Raw genomic sequence first — 8,271 nt, forward strand, 5'->3', positions numbered from 1 at the left:
TATTCTACGTGTAGTTTGGCATTTCTGCTTTCTAGTTTTTGTACAATAGGCACAGACTGTATTTCCCCTCTTGTGCATGATTTCGGCTGCCCATGCTCCATCGGATTTTGGAAACAGATGTTCCTGCTGAGGTGGGCTCAATAGGTCAGGAGCCTAACTCTACCTGTGTAGAGTCCAACGACACCTGTGTCCTTGACCCTGGTTCATCTCATCACGGAGGCTTTTTATCATCCCAAGAGGAAGCAGGAGTGTGACACAATATGCTATTTTATCGTTAATAGTTAACATTCATAGTCAACAATTCATTAATATTAATCTCTTACTGTGCCTAACATTAAACATACAAACATAAGTATGTATGTATAAGAAAAAAAATAGCGTATTAGGGTCTGCTACTCTGTGTAGGTTCAGGGGTCCACTGGAGGTCTTGGAAGGGAGGGACTCTTTTATATTTTTATTAGTGTTTTGCATCAACAAGATTTAATATGATCCGAAAACATCCCAGTACTTTGGGCACGAAAGATACGGAAGAGAGAAGAATGAAACACAACAGAGCCACGGGTGGTGGGGGTCCCGATGAGACCTATTTACATTCAGGTCATTGCCACAGAGATCCTGTTGCAGAATAAAATCAATTGGAAAAGCATGAGTATTTTACACTAATTCCTTGTAACCCATTAGGGAGTATAAAGTATAAAGTTATTTTTTTTTAATGTTGCTTTAACTTAATTCGTAATCATCCAATATTTCTCATTCTCCACACATATTGTCCATGTTATCAGCATTTAGGATTTTGGCATTTACGTTGAGCAACAACGTCACCAAGGCTGAACAGCTGAAACACACAGCGTTTCTACCGGTCTCTGTTCTCAAGAAACTCAGAACAGACGCTCTGGTTTTTAAAAAACAAAGCGACCACCGCGAAAATAAAACCAGCATCAGAACGATGAGGCTAGAACAAGAGACTTGGAGAACGTTTCCCCCGAAACGGGTCCTCACCAATGCCACGGGGACCTCTATAAATAGAACGAAAATTGCAGGGAGAGATGAAATAGATAAATTCTTGCATTTACTCCGGAGGTTGTCAGGGTGATTGATAGTTACTGGAATATATAGTTTACATTTGGTAAAGTAGTAATTTTATTGTAGTGATTATGAAAGCCTCAATTAAAATGGCTTGCAATTATATTTAAGCCCATTTATAGAGTAGTTCTTCGCCGGAGATCCTCCCCTTGCCTCCAAAACAAAACATAAAAAAAAAAATAAAATAAAATAAAATAAAACTAAAATCAGAGACAGTAATCTTAGCTTTAGGAGTATCTTTGCTTGTGAAATACATGTACGTAGGAAAAGGAAGGAGACATATTCTCAACATTTTTTGACGAAAAATGAATGTCCTCTTTTCCCAGTGACAGGAGCTGTTTTCGTATTTCTTCATTTTCCGTCGCAGTATGGGGGTTTCCTATGTCCCACGCCCACCGCTTTATTATGTTCAGTGCAGCCTTTTTAACATCAACCATTGCTTTATATGAAATTCAGATGTTTATACACTTGCACATTTATAGCTATCTTTATGAACCGGTCTTCGCAACGCCGTCCCATCGCTGACACGGCACAGGGGGTAGAAGGTCAGACGGCGCGCGGCCAAGGAAAACATGCAGAAGAGGGGCTGGAAAAACTCTCAGCTTCCAGACACAAGGGGTTTTGATGGGCAGAGGGACATGGGAACGGTCGAACAGAGAGGGAAAGAGAAAGAGAGATTTCTGGGGAGGCTATGCAAACGTGTACATATGGCATCCCCGTCACCTTGGCAACAGACAGAACGAGCCCATCGTCGCCACTGATGGTTGTGTGTCTTTATGGGAGTTGACATCACACAATGGAAATGTGTAGATGACAAGCACTTGCGTGACCAGAGAGGGGAGCCATGATGTGTGTGTGTCCTTGGAGATCATCGACTCCTCTAGAGCCGACCAGCTGCTGCCGTAGGAGTCTTTGCAATCACTGACCTCGGCGCTCTGAACATGGAAATATATAATCATCCATTCCTTCAGACTCTTCAGAATTTGTGAGAGGGTAGCCTCTGCCTAAACCTTGTTGCGATGTATTTTCAAAGGTCCCACAAATGGAGATCTCGACGTTGTGGCATTCTCTAACACACATCTAGAAAAAACAGGCTGTGGCCCCTGAAAGCAAACAAACAAACAAAAAATACTTATTCACCGTCCTTTTACCAAATCGAGGCTTAACAACGTGACACTATTGTTAATAATCAAAATGCAATATTCATCTTGGAAGACTGGTGATGTCATTGTGAGCTTTCTTTTTTCACTCACCAAATCAAGCAATGTTCTAGAATTTGATGGCGTCCTTGCTTTTGGAAAAAAAAAAACACCCAGTTGCCCAAGTGTATTAGGTTTGCTTAATTTTTTACCCACCACTTCTTTGTTTCCAGTGAGAATAAAAGTTCAGTAGATTAGGGAAAACAAAACAAAACCATGCAGAGACCCGGTCCCCAGCCATATGCACGTACAAATCATTGATGCCATCTACGTACACGTCCATCCGTTCAGTTAACATGAGCTGAAGAGAAAACCATACTGATCAATTTTGAATCCGCTATTGATAAAAAAGGCAAAATCAGCTGTAGACAGCCACGGAATTAAATTATGGCATGCCTTTTTCATAATTTTAAGTGGTCTCTCTAGATCATGGGAGCTGGGATCTGTGGTCTCTACCGTTAACTTGTTTTATTTAGGAAAAATGGGAGTTCATAGTCTCCACCGCGGTACGCATTCTAGTACACCACCTGCCACACCAGCTGTTCGCAACGGAGACACAGAGATGAGGAGCCCGCAGAAGTCAATTAATGCATAATGTTCTCTCCTTGCAAGATCAGTTACTAAATCTTACCCGTTTAGGTCTGATATAAAGCAGCCCATGCAAAATTCGGCTTCTCCCATGAGACCATGCATCATCAGGATATCCTACAGCGTCCACGGCTTAAAAATAATTCGGGAAAAGAGCACGGTCCACAGGATCTTGTATTGGAAGTGGAAACAGTGGGCTCTTACAAAATTCTTTTGGGATATTTATTATTTTAAACCACTGCTGCTTCTTCTTTTTTTTTTTTTCCCCCGTATGAGTTTGAAATGCTAAAGTTAACATACCCATCCATCTTAAATTCATCTATCAAGGCAACGTGGTTCAAACACATGGATGGGAGCTTTGGCAGAACGTATCAAACCGAGTCTCGCACTTTGGGGTTGAGAAATGTGCTGTGATCATTGAGAAAAAAAAAAAAAATATCTGAGATGGAAATATAAGGCAGAAATATTGTTCCTTTAGATATTAATGGATCCTTCTCTGCTCACTGTAGTAGAAATAGTGGGTAAGTAGAATGGAGAAAGAAAGACAGCATTAAAAAATAAAATGGAAAATCGAGAGGCAGACCCGTCTGTAGGAGGCATTTATCATACGTGAGAAGGTCAGGCCCAATCAGGGAGCCGTTTCCCATAAACAGTGTTGTATGGGTATGTGCATGTGTAATGTTTGGCTGTCTACTGGGGGCCGGGGAGTAGTATACAGATAGACCTCCACCGGCACAAATAAGATTTTTGACTCTGAAAAACCAAAAAAAAAAAAAAAAAAAAAACCCCTCAAAAACAAAACCAAAAAATATCATGAGGACAAAAGGGGGATAATATTTTTATAGATTTGGGAGTGGAATACCTTCCTTACATGCTTGCAGAAAATCATAAACTCAGGATATTAGATGTCAAACTTCATGATCTCAAGGACCATATCGACTCGGTCAAAGCCAGAAACCATAAACAAAGAAACAAAACCGAAACGGGTATCGTCTCTCTTTTATCATTTCAACACACAGAAGGAATAATGAGCCCATTTTAGTGTTTTCTTTCAGCGAGTGCTTCAAATAAGCAAGAAAAATAGGTACTAATAAAATAATAGGACCACAAGAGTCATTTTAAAGTACCAAAAAAATGTATTCACGGAAGAGATTTAAATGGCCCATGAATGGAAACAAATGGCTAATCACACTACTCTAAGGAAAATAAACACACCATTTTAGGTTATCATATTTGCAAAGTAAGAAAAAGGACATACACATTTTTGATTGGGCATGTACTCATCACAATGACTCCATGTGTTTTGTAAACTAACTAGAACTACCCCTAAAGCTGATATTCTCTTGAAATGGTTCTACGTACATGTTATGTTGATAGCATGTCTCAAGTGTTTATGATGTATCTTATCTTCATGACTTTCCATCACACGTTACGCCAGGTCCGAGAAAAGTACATTTCCATGGCGCCAGGTCTGTGAACCTTCTTGTGTAGAACCTCTGAGTCCCGTGTCAAGGTTAGAAAACTTGAGACATCCACACCCCACTGCTGGTGTGGGGAAGACGTGTGTATGTATAGTGTGCATGTGTGTGTGTCATCTGTGTGTGCCTTCAGATGTCTGTCAACTCTCACTCTTCCAGAGGACAATCTGGAATGAATTACCTGTAGGGAAGCCTCGTCCATAGAAGCTTGGCTTCTGAATCATTTCATTCATGAGCCATGTGTTGTAGCTGTGACAGGTGACATGGACAATGTCCTAAGGAATGGCCCTCAGGAAGCCCGGTCATACACGGTACCTTCTTTTTTCATAAGTTCCTCGTTGAATTACGCTGCATGTTCATGAGAACTGATCATTGTTTTGGACTCAGTCTCAAGAATACGTGTCCTCCTAGTTTGGGTCAAGAGTTGACTTGGATCTTAAAACACTTGTGAATGCTTGTAGATAATGACCGTGTAGCCCTGATACCAGTGCCTGTCACCTGTTACCTGTCTTTGTTCATTGATTTTGATTCATCGTGCCATCTTTTCTAATATTCCCCTGTATCTTCTACTAAACTTTCTTAGGATAGGTTTGCCTCATAAAACATGCTGTCTCTATCATCTATATTTTTGAATGTCTTATTACATAGCATCTTAAATAAGAAGTGGACATATGCATTTAAACACATTTGCTATTTGCCCCTCAAGCGCAGAAGAGAGGTCCCAGCTTGTCTAGAAAGCCAGCTGACTCCCTAGGGTCATGCTTTCTTATGCTTTCTTGGCATGTCTCATGGGCGGGTGGAGAAGATAGTGTCTGTCCAACTCATTCACCCTCTTTCATAGTACACAAAGAATGGGAAGGGACGTGTCTTGTGCAGTGGCAGCCACTAGCTGAAGAACACTCATAACTTTGAGTGTTCCTCACGATTATTTCCTCCTGGAGATTGTACTCATTGCTCCCTGGTTCTCAAGTAAGAAGCTCGATTATTTTTGATTTAGCCACAAGGACTTGCTATCTTTAGAAATCTCTTGCTAAAGTAGACTCCCGGTTGGGATGAATCTGAATCAGAGTGCTAGGAGCTCTTGAGATAGGACTCACCCAAGCAACCACATTGTACCAACAGCAAGCTGTCCAAGCAGCCATCTGTCCCACCTGGCATGTTGACCAGTTCCCAACTATAAAGGATGGGAGAACCTGGCCATTGCTTCCAAGAGCAAAAGTATTTTCAGATCATTGTAGCAGAATAGGAGACAGAGACTCCTTTCCGTTTCCATGGGAGGATGGAGAGAAGGAGAGGCATCAGGAGAACAGGGCTGGGCATGGCCGCATTGCAGCATCCCGTCTGGCTCTGTCTCCATGGAGCTCATTCAGAGGCACATGCCTTGTTCTAGAGTATCCAGAGAGATCCAGGCTGTCACAAGAGGTTTAGTAGCAGAAGCCACAGCAGCACAGCATCTAAGCTGGGCTCCTGTTTTCTCCCTTGACGTCTCCACAAAGCAGGAGAGAACATGCAGGCAATGGCTAGGTCTTCGGGGTAACCCTGAAAGCTGCTGGAGCAGTCTCTGGGAATCCTCCTTGTGTTGAAACACTGGCCAGTCCTTCTAGAAGCAGAAGCTGAGACAGGGCTCAAGGTTTATGGAGGGTGTAGTCTCAGCTGACTCTTGTCATGGAGTCATGGGAGCAGAATGGGCAGGTTGGAGGCCAAGGCCTCTCAGCCTGGCCTTACAGGGAGCTCAGGGGTATGGACTGCAACTCAGCATTTGTTCTGATTGAAGTGAGAGATGTAACTTCTTATAGCCTATATCAGTCAGTCACTGGGTGTAGGTGAAGGAAGGAACCCTCTCAAGCCCGTGTATGTCCACAGCAATCCTTCGGAAATGGGTGTGGGTGAGAACAGGACCATCTGCATATGCTGCACCAGCCATAAATGTAATCTGGTTGCACCATCTATAAAGAACCAGATACTAAAGGAACCTGCATTAGCCATTAGGGACCTGGAAATAGAAGTGACCCATGAGGCTCTCAGCCAATGAGAGAGGGCCACGTGGTGCCAGTCTTCTTTCTTCTTGCTCACGTATACCTTCCTATCGACTCCACATTATTTTTCTTTTGTCTCTTACGTGCAACTTCTCAGACCCCGATTCCTAGTCCTCGTTCCCAGCTTTGCAACCGAGCTGAACACAGACGGAACCGTAGCACGGGCATGAAGCAGTAAAGGGCTGATTTAGAGCAGAGGGAAGTGCAGCTGGCTCCGGCTTTTTAAGAGAGTTCCTGTGATGTTTGTAGAGGGTGGCATTGTGTAGCGCCAGACAGGGGAAAGGTTTCGTAGGTACCAAGAAGGGTGGTTTGTTATTCATCCTACGGTGCACCTCTTCTGAAATACTGTGTCTGCAGTTACGGATTAGCAGGCGCGGTCTTCGGAAAATAATTACTCTGTGCCTTTGGGGGTGGGCATTACTTTCTTAGTCTTGGAACCGGTTCCATTCTACATTTCAAATCGCTTTGTGCTTTCTGAGAAACGTGTTTGCTTCCTGATCTCAATCTAGGGAGCTGGGGAACAGAAGTACCATAAGAGAGGAGGGACACTCCTCGTTGGATTGCAAGGGTTGGGTTTGGAAACATCATAATACACTGGGGAAAAGATTACTTGAAAACAAAGGTTTGGGTGAGTGATTAGATGGTGGAAACTCTTCAGAACAGGAAGAGCTAACACCCTTCTCTTCGGAACCAGGGAACACACCACCCACACGCTGCTTTCAGACACAGAGATGTTGGCCTAATTTATCTGCTTATCATTGTCCTTGCACATTTCAGAGATGAGACCCAATAGTCGCCAAATGGCCCGTAAAGGAGAAATTAGCAAATGGATCAAATGAGGTAATACGTGGAGCATTTTGGGAGGAGAATGGCTGTTATTATAATACATCCATTTGTATTAAATTATCTAGACATTTTTGATGAGGAAATATGGGATATGATGGGAATTATGCCCATGATCTGTTTATCTATCATCTGTCTACCTATCTAAATCATCTATCACCTATCTTCCTATCAGCCTACCTACCCAGTCATCTCTCTACCTATTATAGCTACCATGCTATCTACCTGTCTATCATATCTTTCATCTATCTGCCTGTTTATCCATCCTTCCATCATATCTATCATATCTATCTATCTATCCATCTATCATATCTATCTATCTATCTATCTATCATATCTATCTGTCTATCATCTACCTATCTACCTACCTACCTCCATCCCATGCACCTATCTACCTAGCTACCTAGCTACCTATCTACCTAGCTATCTACCTGTCTATTATATCTATCTATCATCTATCTGTATCTATCTCTCTACCTATCTGCCCATCTAGCGTATCTGTCTATGTGTTTACCATCTATCATCTACCTATCATCAATCATATCCACCTATGTATCTACTTCTCTGTCTATCCTATCCATCTACCTATCATCCAACTATCTATCCATCTATCATTTATCTATCTATAGATAGATATACCTATCTACCTATCCTCTATCTACCTACCTATGTATCTACCTACTTACCTATCATCAATCTATCTGTTTCTCCCCATGGATATATATGTATGCATATACACATATTACATACATACGGTATATATATGTGTATATATATTCATATACATATGTGTATATATATATATATCTGTGTGTGTGTGTTTAAGGGAAACTACTAGATTTAAAGTAAGGACAGCCTTCCCCACCACATTTCTAACATGTAGGAAGAGTTTTGTGTCTTTCTAAGCTGAAAGGATAGAAACACCAAGACTAAGTAAGTGAAAAGAACCACCTCCAGGACCACTCCCCACCTTTCTGATACATGTATATGATGCTCCGTACCATGTAGACATGTTATACAAGTGAGTTGTATCTATCAGTATAT

This window comes from Mustela nivalis, assembly GCF_964662115.1.
Source record: "Mustela nivalis genome assembly, chromosome: Y".
In the NCBI taxonomy this organism is placed as follows: Eukaryota; Metazoa; Chordata; class Mammalia; order Carnivora; family Mustelidae; genus Mustela; species Mustela nivalis.